Raw genomic sequence first — 17,371 nt, 5'->3', positions numbered from 1 at the left:
AATCCTTTCTTTGCTGCTTTGAAAAGGTAAAATGTGACAGCAGTTAACTTTGCTTTTACTCTAATGAGGTCTAAATCTACTAGTAATAAAGCAACTTAAACAATTACATGAAAGAAATCAGAAGCAAACAATTCATACAAATATTAATGAGCATTCTTCTAATTCATCAAACTCTCTTTTGTTAGAATGGTTTAACAAAGATCTACAACAAAGAGCTAAAGAACTGCATGGCAAGATTGAGAATGTGGTCAAGAAGATAAAGGACAAGTTCTGGAATTCGTCATAGATTATAGGGTCCGAGCAGAGGAAACGACAGGAGCAGGTAAGTGAAAAACAACATGCTCCCTAAAGTTTTAGCAGAAAGAAAGAACTCCTAACAACGGTTACAATAGCTAGGTTCAGAATACGCAAAATTAAGGCACCACATCCTGATCTGAATGGAACAAAAAACATAACCATAGCCATGGAAGGGTAAATAGCAGGAGTATTTCAGGATGCTATAAATGATGGCAAGGCATATGAAAGAAAGGATCCTTGATCATCTGAAGATCAGGAAATTCCATCTACAGATCACAACTGCACCTAACAGATTATTTTGGCCAGACAGTTGTGATCCATGGGTAAATTGTATTTCAGCAATTGTGGGAACAGAATAATATGAAAAGAACTTTGTGGAAAACCTAAACAAATAATTACAGTTAAATAATGCCAAATGCAATATACATCAGAATGTTAAGGCTATGACCCACAAATAAATGGTATTCTGTGACTTTGTGAATGATTCCCACTGTTATTACTAGCATACAATATGGTTCTGGAAAACTTACTTCAAATGATCAGTGTTGGCAGACTGGAGACTAAAAAGCAGGCCACTCAATTGTACCTCATTATAAGAGCCATTTTTCATTTTGAGTATTAATAATTTTACACCACACTGTGTTCCACATTGAAAGGGCCTGACACACATTCATTTTAAGAAACTTTTTAACAGATATCCTTGACAAATAACACTGAATTATATTAATTAATCAAAATAACATTTTCTAACTATAAGATAACTCATTTAACCCTGTGATCTTGAAGTTGTTAGCAAGTATTCCGCATTTTCCTGTTTATTCTTCATTATGAGAGGTAGTGTTTCAGATTTTAGGGACAGAAGACTGAGAGTTACGCTGAAAAGATTTACATATTCCTTCTGGGCTTAGTCATTTAATACGTGAATGAAATAAAAATAAGCAAATGCAAACAGTTTTAAATAACCTACCAGTAAGAAAAGCAAAAAAAAAAACTAAATAATAATAATAATAATAATAATACTAAAAGGATGACAATAAAAACAAAAGCATGTAAACATACACAAATTGTAAAGTATTTCATTCCCATTTTCATAACCACAGATGCAATGAGACAAAATGCTACTGAAGAAATACCACTTAACAGATGAGTCATAACAACACCTCCTGTGACCTCAGAAAATTCTAAGAAAACAATAGCTATAAAACAGAAAAAGCAACATTCTAAGGCTTTATTCAATACACAATCTGCACATTGCTTGTAAGAACCCCTCAGATTTCCTATTTATATTCTAATTAACTAATATAGGTATAGATATAGATATATATAGATATATAACGGGTCTACTTCAGTAGACCGAAATTCCATTTACTCAAATCTTACTTAACTGAGACGACAATACCTAAACCTTATTTCAACGAGCATTCACATCACTGGAATTTTAATCCAGGAAAGAAGACATTAAAAAGGAAACACACTGAAGCATGTCAAACCCACACAAGCAGGGGACTTCGACTCCCACACTTTCCAGTGTGTGTGTGGGGGACTGAGCCCCTCACAGCCACCTAACTAAATATACTAACTCTGAGATCACACCATAGTGGGGAAAAGGGTAAATTTCTCCATGTTGGCCAACTGCCTCCTTTCCTGGATTAAAATTCCAGTCATGTGAACATTCGTTGAAATAAGGTTTTGGTGTTGTCATCTCGGTTAAGTAAGATTTGAGTAAATGGAATTTTGGTCTGCTGAATAGAGCCCCCCCCACACACACATATGTATATATAGATAGATAGATAGATAGATAGATAGATAGATAGATAGATAGATAGATAGATAGATATAGATAGATATAAAGATAAAGCTATAAAAATATATGGAGAAAGAAAGGATCAGCAAAGTAGACAAAGTAAAGGAATGCTAAATAGAACAGGATTGACAACAAGCTGATTTCTTGTCAGATGTGTGTGAAGAAGAAAAGCAGAAAAAAGGAGAGAGTCCAAATGAATGCAAATTATAGGCAAAGGAAAACTGAATTAAAGAATAGCAATTAAGGGACTTCATAACAAAGAATGAAACAAGAACCTGAGATGGAAGGTTAGACCTTTTTACTCTTGAATCCATGCTCTCATGCCTTTTCTCCTGCTGCTTTCCTTTACTGGATCAAATCAGTTTTGGGGCTGGCACCACACCAAAACCTTGTGCAGTACTGAATATATTGTTTCACTCAAATTGCTGGATTTATTGTTGCAGGATAGGGCTTTGAATGATTAGTGGGGAGTTGCGTAGGTATTGAACTCTCATCCTTGCTATCTGATAGCTTTTATATACAGGAGATAGATAGGGCTTTGAGTGATTAGTGGGGAGTTGCGTAGGTATTGAACTCTCATCCTTGTTATCTGATAGCTTTTATATACAGGAGATAGATAGGGCTTTGAGTGATTAGTGGGGAGTTGCGTAGGTATTGAACTCTCATCCTTGTTATCTGATAGCTTTTATATACAGGAGATAGATAGGGCTTTGAGTGATTAGTGGGGAGTTGCGTAGGTATTGAACTCTCATCCTTGCTATCTGATAGCTTTTATATACAGGGGATAACTGTGTATGACATGGACTGTAAAGGAAAACGATGGTGAGCTGCTAGAAGGGAGTCATAGTGTGCTGTTACCACCAAGTCATTTGCTGCTCTTATCCTTAGCTTTTTTCTATACAGTAGATATTATGTTTCTTACTGATTCATGGAAACTAGATTTAGTAAATTCCTCTCCTCCAAAAGCACACTTATTAAGATTAACTGCTTGTATTTGTGTCTATATAGGGTCAGTGATGCTCATCTTTGGTACTGGATGACCAGAAGGCTGTGGGTTTTATTTTGATTTCAAATGATTGGGTTGGTGACTATGCAGTGCAACATTCAGGGGGTATTGCACTCCTGAGTGTGTTGTTCTTCATATGAGATGCTAAACTGAGTTTCTACCTGCTTTGTTGTCAGTATCTCAGCTGGATGTAAAAGATCCCATAGCACCTATTAAAAACAGTAAGCAAAGTTACCCCATGCCCTGGTCAAATTTCCACTAGTAGTAGAAATACCATCTCTGGTCTCCACAGAAAAGATACCTGTAGCCTCACGGGACTAACCTGGTCAGCAAATGATAAAAATAAGTACATAAAATAATTTTGGTATGTGAAACCATCTTCCTTCCCTTCATCCTAAGCTAGTACGTATCTTTAAAGTGACAGAACTCACCCTGCTCTTATTGTACATCTTTATAAATGACAGTGTCCTTGTTCCTAGTTTGTTTTCTCATATTCTTATACCTCATATCCCTTTCTCATTTGATAATTTGCGAACCAATGCAGCAAAAGACAAAACTGATAAATACAAGGCTGCTAAGACAATGTCCATAATCTGTAGTGCATTAATCCATTATAAAAGAAATGCAGTCCACTAGGAATCACAGTTTATTATAACGTGAAGTTAACGGAACCTTATGTTACAATAAACTATGATTTGTTTCGGACTGCATTTCTTTAATAGTGGATTAATGTACTACAGATAAGTAACCTTGTCTTAGCAGTTTCCTTTGATCATTTTACTTTACCTGCTTGCTGTATAGGTCCTTCCCGTTAGCCTGATGCATTGTCATTTGTAAGATTATAATTTTCATTATCTTTCTGATTTTACTTAGCAATATATAAATGTATGTTTGTATGTATATATATATATATATATATATATATATATATATATATATATATATATATCAGAGATGTGACCGGCAGATATGTCCACCTCATGTGGAATTTTGAAAGATGTGTCACTAAAATAACCCTGAAGCCAAACATGACATAATTACCTTCATTTGATTTTCATGAAAGGTCAGAAGGTGATACGTTTGTTAACTTTATTAGTTTTTAGAATCTGTTTTCTGCCAAATTAATAGTTTTCATCACTCCCAAAAGCTGCTTTGTTGAAATGTACCTAGTGAACCATTGTAAAGCATCTGACCAAAGCTCACACTTGCTAATTAATTATGAAGTTACTGAATCACTGGGATTATGAAAGTTTGAATCTGGTAATCCCACTATAAGACTATCTTCAGACTTTTCAACAATTTCCCACAACTAAAGAGTTTAGCAACCAAAAAAGTTGAATGGTTGGGATATAAATTAAGTCAAAAATTCCTAGCCATAATAGCACAAAACAAATGCCCCAGGCCTGAGCTATATTATCATCCAGCAGAATCATTGCATCCCTGTTAATCAACTTTTTGGCAAATTCCTCTTTTATGCAACTTAGCAGGGGTATTCTCTTTTGGTGTATTATCATTTAAAAATTAAATCCCACTGGAGAGGTAATGCAATAACATTGGGAAAATACACAAAATAGACTTTTTTGTATTACCATCATTTTGTTCTTCTGTCCTCAGTACCTTCCTTCTAGTAACCTAAGTGGGATAAAAGAAGGTTCCTTAAACTTATTGTTGTTTCCCATGACTAGGAGAGATGATGGTGTCCAGACTGAGATGCATGACCTTGGGCAAGAATGACAGATTGCTTTTAAAATCTGCAGAGAAATGTGAATCAATTCATTCTGATACTTCCTGATAAAACTGAGTGCATACAAGGTCCTTTGAATGTTAAAATAGCCTGTCAGAAGATGACCCAACTCTTCACGGACAGTTATCTGAAATGGAACAGGACATCAAAGATTCAAGTATAATAAAATATTTTAAAACTGATGATATCACAGTAACTTAAGCAACTGAGCAAATTGTTGAAAGTTATGTAAAGGTTATGTGCCTTCACTAACACCACAATTGACAAACACCTTCTTTACTGCAAAAAAGCAATGAGGGAAGGAAAGGAAATTTTAATAAAACGTCTTTCAAAAACACTTATATAAGATGATAATACATCATTAAGATAAGATAAGGAGAAAATAGTGCAACAAATATGTCACATAAGCCCTTAAAATGGGGTTATTAAAAGGAAACTAAAGAATCCCTGGAGCAGAATAACTCTTTGTATAAAACATTTCCAACAGGATAAAGTATGGTTTATTTATTAAAGCAATGCCATAACACAGGTTCATAAATAATCGATTAGGTTGTAAAAAGCTCTGGGTTAGTCTTTAAAAATGACAGCCACAGATTTTAAGAATGATGATCTTAGCCACCTGATAGTGTGAACCTTGGCTCCAGTTGATTGTCACTGTTGAAGTGAGACCCCCAACTCCATGCGCTAAAATGAAAGAAGGGGTTTTGATGGATGGATCCTAAGTCAGACATTACCTTTATTATCTAAGATATGTCTGTCTCTGATATCCAGAATCCATTTCTTTCAATTAGTTAAGAACTTTGTTCCACCAATGTCATGCAATGATTTATTGATTAATCAGTCTCCCACTTTTTAACTCATTCCTATTATGAGTTATGTGTTTCATTATTATCCAATATAAATTCATCAGGAGTCTCATTTTTTATATTCTTTTCTTTATTAGATCTATTCAGATTAGACTTCTCTCATCAAGTAGATCTACAAATATATTAAAGTGACCATTTTGAAGATATAACAAGCAAATATAAAGATTTTGCCAAAAAAATGCATTTCAGTGCTTGGTCTCAGATCTCTGTATTTTTCATAAGATAAAATAGTACCCCTCTTATCTTTTACCATATCACACCAAAAAACATAAGCTTTGTCAATCCACTTTCACCAGTAAAATGTCATTGTGTTTATTTTACGCATTGGAGGATCCTGTATTCTATTCTGATGATCAAGAGTTTGATCATCTCTTTTCAGTTTGTTACTTTAAAACCTATGAATCAAATTCCTTCCAGAGTAAAGCCACAGAGGAGAAGAAGATGTCCTAATTTGCAATGACTGCCATAATTATGCAACAAAAGAATAAACAGTTAATTCAGAAGTCCTACGCCACCTACCCTAAAGGTAAAAAAGCAACCTATCTTTAGATATTCTCCAGGGTGAGACTTGCATAAAAATCTTGAATTATTGTCAGTAGTCTCTCTGGGTTTTTAGTGACAGAGTTATTATAAGGGTTTACAGAAGAAAAATAAAGTTAGATGGACAAATAATCTTAAATGCATTAATTTTACCAAGGAATGATGGGTGTAATTCTCCTGAATTTCTGAGAAGATCCTTCATATTACTCAATAATGGATTTGCATTTCTATTAAATCCATTTACTTGTATGTAAGTTTGACACCCATATGTTTACAGGTAGTGGATACCTCATCACGCAGACTCTTCAGAGTCATACCTTATTTAAATGGAAAGGAATAGCATTATACACATGAAGCTTAAAGTGATAGATTTTTTCCAGTGAAACACATTACAATTAATACAGTTAGAATATTCTTGTTGATATTTGATGTCTATGTTGTAATGTAATGGGCACAGTATTTTTTCATATAAGGGGTGGCGTAAGCCACAAAAATTTGGGCTAGGCTTATAAATGCCTTAGGGCAGATAGCCTAGTATAAACCTATGAACCTATGAACCTGTTACCCCATCATAAATGCACCAAGCCAAAGGTGTATTTACATGCTATAACTTTTGCCTCAGAAAACTGGGAAAAGTTTAAACTACAGGCACAAAAAAGAGAGAACAGACTTATTCACATTGCATTTGTTTTTTTTTTAAAGAAGTGGTGTAGTCTATCTGTCATTGCTGTTAACCTGGAGTAAAGGCTTCTAGTAGAGACATTATCATCTATTCCAGAAATAACCCTTAATTCCACAAGCTTTGAAAATATCCAATAATAAAAAAATAATAATTCTATTGAACCAATTGTTTGATTAGGTGCAAGAAAAGTGTCTGTTTGATATGTCTTCATCCCAGGGCATTTGTTTTAAGATCGTGCAAAATCTAATCAAATTATGCCTCTCCACCCTTGCCTCCCCTTGCCAAATTCTTACAGGGATTGCTGCTCTGTGTTAGGCATTTATTTATCTAATTTGATACATTTTATTGTATATCTTCATTGTGAATGAACTAAGTGAGCTAGATATATATTTATAACATGGGAAGTACCACAGTTCAGCGGTAAAACCACCATGGCTAATCTACAAGAGTACAGGAATCTTCCATTACTCTTAGCTTGATCATTCAGTTCCAAAACTATAGGCATGAAGAACTCAACTTAGGACTTAGAGAAATCTCCTGGTAAGTCATCCAATCCTGGGATTTTCCCTCTTAAGAAGGTCTTTAATAGTTTGATTGATTCCAGACAATATAATAGTTTGGTGTAATTTAGCTAAAATGTTGGAATGGTCACTAGATTTAAAAACGACAGCCGGTGTTGTATTGTGTTCTCATAATTTAATTGCCATAGTCTTTAAATTCTTTTTCTATTGTTTGATTGCTTGTGAATATGTCCTCTTCTGAGACCTAATATTCATCCTTTAAGGCCATAATATGCATTTCTGTTTCCATTTTCTTCAATTTACGGCAACGGTTCAGATGTGAACATTTTTTAGCCCAATGAAACTGTTTGCATTTGTCACATATTGAAGAAATGCTGCAAACTTCCATAACTTTCCCATCACTTTAAAAATGTCCCAACTGCCCTTTAAACATCCATTCTTTAAAATGACCTTTTCTATGCTGCTTTACTACCCTACCAATTTGCATGCCCAACAATGTCAGCTTTGGATTATTACCCAGTTACACCAACTAAATATATTAACTTAAACCTTTCTAATATTCTCTTTATATTCCCCTTAAGTAACTCCATACATTCCTGGCCTCAAACAAAGTAGAGCAGAAGTCCCCTATAACGTTTCTGATAAAGAAATGAAACTGTCTTTTTCAAAATCGATATGTTAAGTTTTTAAGCTGATTAAGATGCTAAAAGCTCTGGGTTACCAAGTGTGACAAATATACAGTGCAGAAGTTGGGCAGTGTGTGACAAACAAAGACGTGACTGTATTCAGCTTTGCAAATTGTAAATCATATTTCTTAGCAAATAAATTAAATTCAGGAATGAAATGCAACATTTATTAAACAAGTCAGTCTGCAGTCCTACATAATATATGAATCTTTCAGGCAGGCTTTACACAGTACAATACAATTGTAAACTTAGATGCAGTGTTCCTTTCTAAATAGGACTTTTGCAGAGTGGTAAAATAAAATATCTCTTATAGAGACCTCAAGAAAGCAGAATAACTTGCTTCCCAAATCCAGCATCTGGGTACAACAAAACAGCTTCACCTTGTAAGTCCATCTGGCTTTTCTCCTTAATGGGGAGGTCCCTTCTTCATAGAGTTACTGTCTGGATTGAGCTCCTTCGTCATTTTGGTCTATGTAGCTCCAAATGGAATGTTCACCAGACACTCCTCAGACCCACAGGTAATGAATCTGCTGTATACTAGGGCAGTGTGCTTCAATTAATCCTACGTGCGGCTGTCCCTTATTACCTCTACAATTCTGGCCTGTTTTGGGCTACTTAAAGGGACAATCCAACTGCTCTCTCTCTCTCTCTCTCTCTCTTCTAGGCTAGTGCATTTAAAAGAAAAGCCAACACAATCCTACATCACCTTCCCAGCATAGAACAAAACAATCATTTTGCTTCTCAGCAGAGGGACAGTATGCCCAGGACAGACCATCGGTATTCAGGTGATTGCAGTTCTGGGAATGCATTATCCTCCATAAGAGGTAATATTTTAAGCTAGTGATGGTCCACATAATGACTAAATACTCTCAGCTCAGTAACATTTCCCTGCATTGGTTATTTATTTATGTATTTAATGGAAAAGTCCAATGGTAGGCATAGGTGCTTTTTTCAGCAGTGGCCAGGGAAGAAAAGTTTCAAGGCATTATATTTAATGCAGTCAATATTTACAGTAGCAAGTTTTATAATACAGTTTCAGTGAATTCATGGCATAATAGTCAGTATAATAAAATTTGTTCTGAAATTCAAAAATATTAAATTTGCAAACCTTGTATTAAGACTTTACAGATAAAAGATTGGTATATAAAATAGGTAGGAGTAATTTAGTTAATGCAATAGAGTGAGGTATTAGAGGAGATAAGCAAGTTTTATTCTTAATGGAGATGCATTAATGGAATTATAATTTGATTGTGCTTAGTAGAAGTAGGTATACTAGTTTAAGAAGTACAATAAACTGAGGTATTTGACAGGGCTTTAAAGGAAGGTATAAGAAAGGTGATGAAGAGTGTTAGCGAGCTATATCCCAGATGATGAGCAGGAACAAAGCCAGGAAGCAGAAAATATGTCTTTTAGTGGTGGTTTGAGAGCCATTTGGTAGGCCTGATTGAGACAGAATTTTTGTTTCAAATTAAGTTTAGCTTTCAGTTACATTACTAAACTACCAGCAAATATAGCAGATGGGATGTTACTTCCCCTGTATAACCTGAGACAAATCTGTATCTCAGCCTATCTCTGATGCATTTGAAATGTTTCAAATAGTACAAAGCTTTGGGCATGGTTTCAGATAACGGCTTATTTTTTAACTCGTTCTGTTGCATTGATCTATTTCTCCTTCAGTGGAGCCATACCTTTAGTTAGATTAGTTTAGGGGCAATTAATGCTAGCAAGCCCAGGAACAAACTTCTGAAAATAGGTAGCTAAGTTCAAAAAGCCTTTATTTGCTTTCCTAGTTTATTGATGTGGGCCAGTTTTGCAGTGCCTCCACTTTTTCAGTCTGTGATGCTGCAAGTTCTTGACATACCACATACTCCACTTTGTGGGCTTCTGCCATCCCTACTAACTGAATTAGTCAATCCAACCTGCTGCAAAGAATATAAAATGGCTTGGAATTTGAGCAAATAGCTCCTCCAATATTCACAGAAAATTACAATGTCATCAGTTTAAGCTGCTGCTGCATAACTGATGTAGGATCGATGGATTTGATCCATCGGCCACTGGAATGCTGTGAGTGATTATTGAAGACTCCAAATCAACACTTTATAATAATGGAAGAACCCATCAGGTAGAGAAAATGCCTTTTTTCTTATCAGCTGGGACAAGTGGGATTGGGTTATGTCTTCTGATTAAGTCTGGGGCATAGAGTATGAATTAAACCAAGCTAATGCTATTTACCATCCTGAACTACTAAAAAATCTTATAGGCCCATCAGACTTGGCTTCAAGTAGGAAAGAACTGTTCTACTCGCTGTGGAATTCCTGTATAACCTAAACTCCTTTGTACTTCATACCTAACTGCTTGGAACTGAGATTGTCGTATTTGATATAGTTTAAGTGTAGTTTCTCTAAGGGTACAGTTTCTATGTTGTGCTGAATTAACCTGGCTTTAATAGGCAGTTTTGAGACTATATTCCTATTTTTGAATACAAGTTATATTTCTTTCGGATTTTAACTGATTGATAAAGTCAAACGTATTTTGACTTAAGGACATGCTGTTGGGACATTAACTTAACTTATTTAATGCAACCAATCTGATTTAATTCTTCCCAACTGTCTCACCTTTTAATTTTCCTTATTTTTTATCTGTTACTTCAAAGGAGCTTTTCAACTTTGCACACTACTTCTTTTCCACAGTGGTACTGACACAGATATCTTATAACCTACTTCAGACACTGTCAGATGTAATTTGTTATTTCTGCTCTGCCCTCTCTGTATGGTTTCACACTAGAGCCATCATGGTTCTTAACCTGAGTTGCAAACCCCAAAAAATGTCTTACTGTACTTTTAAAGAAGGCATTTTCTTTTTCCCATGCTTCCTTTTCTATATCTAGTCATTCTTGGTGATGTCTGCCATACAGTAATTCAAATGATTTGAACATAGATGAATGTTGAGGTACTTCCCTTACAGTAAAAAGAAGATATGGAAGAGTTGGTCCCAGTTCTTCTCATCTATCTGTCTAGCCTTTTGCAATATTGACTCTATTACATTAACCTGTCTCTTTTAGAATGGTATACAGATGTCTGCAGCTGTTCTGCTTTGAAGAAATGGCAAATGTTATGCATTACTTTGGACATAAATGGTGTACCTTGTTCAGTAAGAATTTTTCTAGGAATTCCTACCCTAGAGAGTATAATTGTCTCATAGTGTGAAGCTGTTGTATATAGACACTGAAACTGTAAACAGTGATCTCTTCATGTTGTTCTCAGTGTCTGCAGGAAATAATGAAGGCTAGGACCGCTGTATACATTTAAGACTTTTTCCCTGTTGGAGTCCTTCTTGCCAAAAAAAAATGGTAATTTAATCAGTTCTTCTTTTATCCACCTGGTCTTCATCACACTTTATCTCCTTAGGACCTATTGCTTGAATTTCTCTGGAATACCCTAAATTCCCAACTGACAATTCACATTAATATACAAATCTGCAGGAAAGCACAGCTGGTACTTTGTTCCTATACTTGTTACACACCAATGACTGGGTATCAACATCTAATTATGTTGGCAATTCGGTGAGTTTTTCTACTGAAACATTATTATGACAATTGGAAATTTGCTTTAATAACATTGACATTGTTGATAAGTATACAGTTTTGAAACCTCTGTTTGCACTAGATGTATGTAATTAAAATCAATGCTTAATCCTTTTGGAAGCAAAGTAACATATTTTAGTGCTGCAGATGTTTGTTGCATATGATGATGATGCTTGCTATTATTGTTATTATTATTAATATTACTTATTTGGTTCCAGACTGCAACTCTGCCCATAAGTTATCCAGTGCCACTCCAATTACTTAGAGCCTCAACCCTAGTATACTGCACTCACATGTTTAGGGGTCACATGGGAGAGAGAGGAAAGAAGTCAAAATGTAAGTTGTATCTTATAGAATTGTCAAATTATGGACATTCTGTGGGGAGGGAAGGGAAATGGGAGAGTATCTTCCTGCAGGTGGATGAGAGCTGTGTTTGGAGCAGCATCTTATTGTTATTCTGGCTTTTTATTGGCTTTGTTTCTCTGATGTGATGATGTATCCTTTTGGATATTGTGTGAGCAATGAGGTATATATTTCAGTGCCATCCCTTCCTGGTCATTTGACATCTTCAAACCTAATGATCAGTTACAGCCCAAACCTTCAACAGGTATTGATGAGTGATCTGTCTTGTAATCAAACTCTCTGTCTGACCAGAATAGGCACACTCATCCTTCTTGCCACCACTGCCAAGTTACCAATCAAACTGAAATCTCTTGTAACATAGGTTGCACTGGTTTTATTTTATTTTCACGATAACATAGAAAGCTAAAGTGAAACATGTCTGTGAAGGCTGCCAGCCTAGCCAGATATAATTTTATAGATAAGTCTATCATTTGTAAATATGAATGTTGAACTACATACTTTTTTTCTTAATTGAAAGGAAATACTGTAAAATGTTGAGATACAAGCTTGTTTTCTTAAATGAAAGAATATGCTGTGAAATGTTGAACTTAAAACAATGTAGCAACTGTGTCCTCTGCTTTAAAGAAAGCTAAGTCAAGCATTTGTTGTCTGTCCTTTCAAGTTAAAATTATTTCATGCCTGTCCCTTTGAAGTTCAAATTTGGAGTAGATGAGTCTGGAGTGAAGCATCCTGCCAATTGTTTTAACGTAAGGAATAATTACTAGAGTTTACATGTGGAATGACTTTTATGGCTGTAATTTCCTGCAGGTGCAAGATAACAATAATGTAGTATCTGTCAGCCTGGGAACCCCAGGAAAGTGTAAACATATGATGTAATGGAATCAGGAGTAAGAGAGTAATTTAAACAGAGAGAATCAGAAGACATTAAGCATTTTTGTCTTGACCATCCAACTCATCAGCACTGTTTTCTGTATGTAAGTTTATCTTAGATTTGTGTTTTCTTTTAGAAACTAGAAAGATTAGACTGTTTTTCTGTTTTGTCAGAATTGTACTACTGAATTATTTTTTGTATTTTTCTGTGATCTCTGAACTCTTGACTAGCACTGTGTAGTAAGAAGTATTGTCTTGTGTTTTTATTATTTATTATTAAATATTTTAAAACCTTTCAAGTGTGGCTGTTTTGTGTAGAGATAAGTTAAGCTCTAAGAGTACATTGCATGTATATAAGGATCCTATACCAAGTCACTCTAATAAGCCTTGACTGTTTAGTTATACTACCAATTGGATAATAATATTGCACAGTAATAATTTGACACCCTTTTAAGGGCCTTTGAGTAGCTGATAAATATTAGCTTAGTGGTGGCAGTCATTTCTACCGTATAGTCTGGGAAAAAGGGGCACAGCTGGAGAACCTGTGCCAGCCTTCCCCAGAAGTGTCTGTGTGGTTGTATAAACTCTTATCTCAAAGTGTGTGTGTGTCAGCTACTTGGGCAGGGACACGAAGCACTGGTTGGACAGAGAGGGTGCTGGAGATTTTAGCTTGCCCAGCTGGCTGAGATCTGGACCCTATAGCTGTGCCAGTGTGGAGTCTTATTAGGGACCTGGAGAGCAAGGGAGCGACCAGCCCCAGGCTGACTGTGATCTCTGTGTGCTCTTAGGGGAAATTGCACTTTACTGTGTGTATTTGTTATCCTTTCCTCCTATATGAGATGCCCCTCACTGGTGTTAGTGGAGGATTGAGGCTCCTTGATTGCTGGGCCAGGGCACGGGCATCACAATGTCCATCACAACAAGCCCTAAAACTCTCTCTCCTTTTAATGGAATACTGCTCAGCAAAACATTGCTGCTGTGATGCATACTTTCAAAATAAGAAGCCATTTACTGATATAGAATACCTTAGCTGCAGGCAAATCGGACATGGCTTTTGTGGGAGGCAACTTGGACCTACAGGAGAAAAAAACATACATTTATATCAATACTGCAGTATAAGAGAGAATAAACTCCTTTAATAACTCATTCTCTCCAGTAAAGCTCTTTTGAGTGTGTACCTTTAACTCCCAGTGGGTGTGACTTCAGCCTTTAGAAAAATGAAGTTATCATCTTACAGTTCTAACAAATACTAATTGGCAGAGGTCATATATCAATTCAATTGTGTTTGACATCATGTATGCTTCAAGATAAAATATTCTGATACCTTGTATGTAACATGGTTTTAGAATTATTAATTGAAATATGAACAGACAATATTTGATGCCTAGAGGTGCAGCAGGAGGTAACTGCAGAAACGCCTGGAGATGTCACTCAGCTGTAAGAAAGTGTATGTTGAATTGTTTACTGACCAAGCACTCCAAACAAGATTTTTTTTATTCGCTACTCTCTAATTTGGGGTATTATGGAGAACTAAGACTCTGTTGGCAGAGGGTCACCTATGCCTTGTCAAATCACAGCACAAAAGCTAAGGCTGATTTTTTAGTTCCCACAAACTGTAAGGAGTTTCGCAGAGTTGACTTCAGTCAGTACAGTAAGGATATGAGACAAACATATTTCTGTAAAACTTTCAACAAACAAGCATAAACTATTGTATTTTTTATGGGAGCACTGGCAGTTAAAGGGAATATGTACAGTGGCATATGTCTTGGTAGAATCTTGTCATTCCATATGTTCATCAGAAACCATGAGAAACCAAAATAATCTGCTAAGGAAAGGCTGCAGTAAGTATCATCATGTTTGGCATTCCCTCATAATAAAACCTATGTGCAAAGCTCAGCAAAATAAAGCATTGTTGACTAAATAAGGAAATAACTTTAAAATAGTAAGATGTTAAAATACTTTGCTATATAAATAAATACATAGATAAATGCATATTAAATAAATATGTTTGAAACAGTATGGTTTTTAAAATATCTGCTTTTTCAAGTCAAAATATACAATTTTAACAGAAGCACTATGACATAATATCAATTAAACAATATACTAACAGAGACATCAGATTTTTAGCAAAATCTAATTCATTTAAAATAATTATGCACCCCAGTTTATGTATCACCAGGATCTGAATACTTACTAAAGACTTTTTGGTTATTTTAATGTAAAGAAATCTTTATATAATTAAATGTGATAATTTATTTATTTTATTTATTTATTTGTTGACATTTGATTACATGGATATTCCAAATGGGTAGAAGTTAATTTTCAGAAGAGGCCCAGGGAGAAGAGTTCCAAAGTATTACAAAATATTTTCAGAACAATAATTCTACAATCTATAAAATAATACAAAAAATACAGTTTAAATAATTATGCCAAATTAGACATAATATGAAAACATTGGTCAAGAAGATGTAAGTTATACGACACATATTTAATAGATGGAGAAATTTTAGCCAGTTTATAGAGAAATTAAAGGTAAGTTAGTAAATACAAACAGGAACTGCTATATGAAGTGTGAGAAAAGCAGGGTTATGATATATTTAGAGAGAAAGCCAGGGGTGAGAAATTGATAGAAATAAGGAAGGGAGTGAAGAAGGAGATGCAAGGTATGAATAGATATTTGTTCATATTTACAGATATAGTTTATCCTGGTGCTGAGCAAGAACAGCTTTTGGCTAGAAAGTCTTCCAGAATGATTTTGAAGGGTGGAAGCGATGGTACTGACTTAGCAACGTGGTATGACTACAGATCATGCTCAGCAGATCTGATAGGTTTTTGGACAGACAGCAGTTTTTATTCACTGGATCACAGTGACTGACTAGGAACATAGTTATGTAGAATGCTATTTATTCCTAGACAAGCAGATAAACTCTGGATAATTTTATAGATGGTAAGAAACTGTGTATATGTTTGTTGATGGGGTAGTTCTGACCAATTTAAACTTTTTGGTGCTATACAGTGGTAAGTTCTAAAAGGGGTACTGGCTGCAAATTTAGCAGCTTTGTTATAGCATTGTTCAAGTTATGGTTTTTGTGATACCTGAAGGTTAATAAGGATGGTAGCACCATATGGAAGTGTGGGGAGAAGATATGTATTGGCAAGTGTAGCTTTAGTTGTGTCTGTGAGAAAGCTTTTAGCTTTATAAAACATCCCTAGTTTTTGATGAGATTTTCTAATACAATTTTGTATATTCAAGTTGAATTTAAGATTATCATCCACTATCATCCCGTATAATTTGCGATGAAAAGTAACTTCAGTGGTTGTATTATCAAGAGTGAGGACTTTAAATTGTATGTCCAGGTTGAATTTAAAATTATCATCCACTATCATCCCTTATACTTTGCTATGGAAAGTAACTTCAATGGTTGTATTATCAAGAGTGAGGACTTTAAATTTTATGTGCAGGTTGAATTTAAAATTATCATCCACTATAATCCCTAATAATTTGCTATGAAAAGTAACTTCAATGGTTGCATTATCAAGAGTGAGGACTTTAAATTTTGTTTTTTCATGGGAGAGGGATTTGGGGGAAACAAAGTAGCAGTTTTTTTTTCAGGTTTGATATAAAGCCATGATTCAGTTGCTGTTGAAACTTTCTGAGAGGTTTTTTTTGAGGTGAGCCACAGTGGCAGATGGGCAAATGAGTGTGGAGTCATCTGCGCAGTGTATTAGGGAGTTCTGTTGTGTCGATGTGTGAACACTGTCAGTGAGAATGTTAAAGAAGAGGTGAGGAAGGATGGATCCTTGTGGTACACTGGTGGTGACTGGGAGATATGGAAAGAGAGTGGTGTGCCATTTTACTGACTGATACCTACTGGATATTTAGGTGTTGAACCATAGAAAGGTGGGCTGAGAGAGACATAATGAAGACATTTTAAGTAGATGTTTGCTGTGATAAGCTGCGTCAAAGGCTTTAGTCTAGAAATTTGGAGGAGACCAATTTGCCATTATGTCTAGCTTTTTTGACAGTATCTATGTAGGTTAGAAGTGCAGTGTTATTACTACTGGAAGGATGGAAGCTGTTATGTGGGGCATATGAGCTATTCCTGTAGAAGACAGTTCAGCAACTGTTTTTGAATACATTTTGCAAGTATTTTGGAGAGGGGGGTAAGATAGCTATAGGTCTAAAGTTATTTATGTCAGTTGAATTTCCTACTCTGTGCAAAGGAATAATGTGTAACTTTTTCCAAAGAGAGGGAACATGGGATTCCCAGAACGACCTATTTAAAAGGATTGAGACAGGGTAGACAATACTGCTTGATGCTATTTTAAGGCATTTGCCTGGAAGGTCATCAGCTGAAGTAGAGCATGGCTTGAGTTTGTTTTGGTGTAGTTTTATATAGGATGTGAGC

Source organism: Protopterus annectens, chromosome 8.part0 (genome assembly GCF_019279795.1).
Source record: "Protopterus annectens isolate FY-2018-M chromosome 8.part0, PAN1.0, whole genome shotgun sequence".
Lineage (NCBI taxonomy): Eukaryota > Metazoa > Chordata > Ceratodontiformes > Protopteridae > Protopterus > Protopterus annectens.
The sequence above is the reverse complement of the archived record's forward strand: the minus strand, read 5'-3'. Positions refer to the sequence as shown.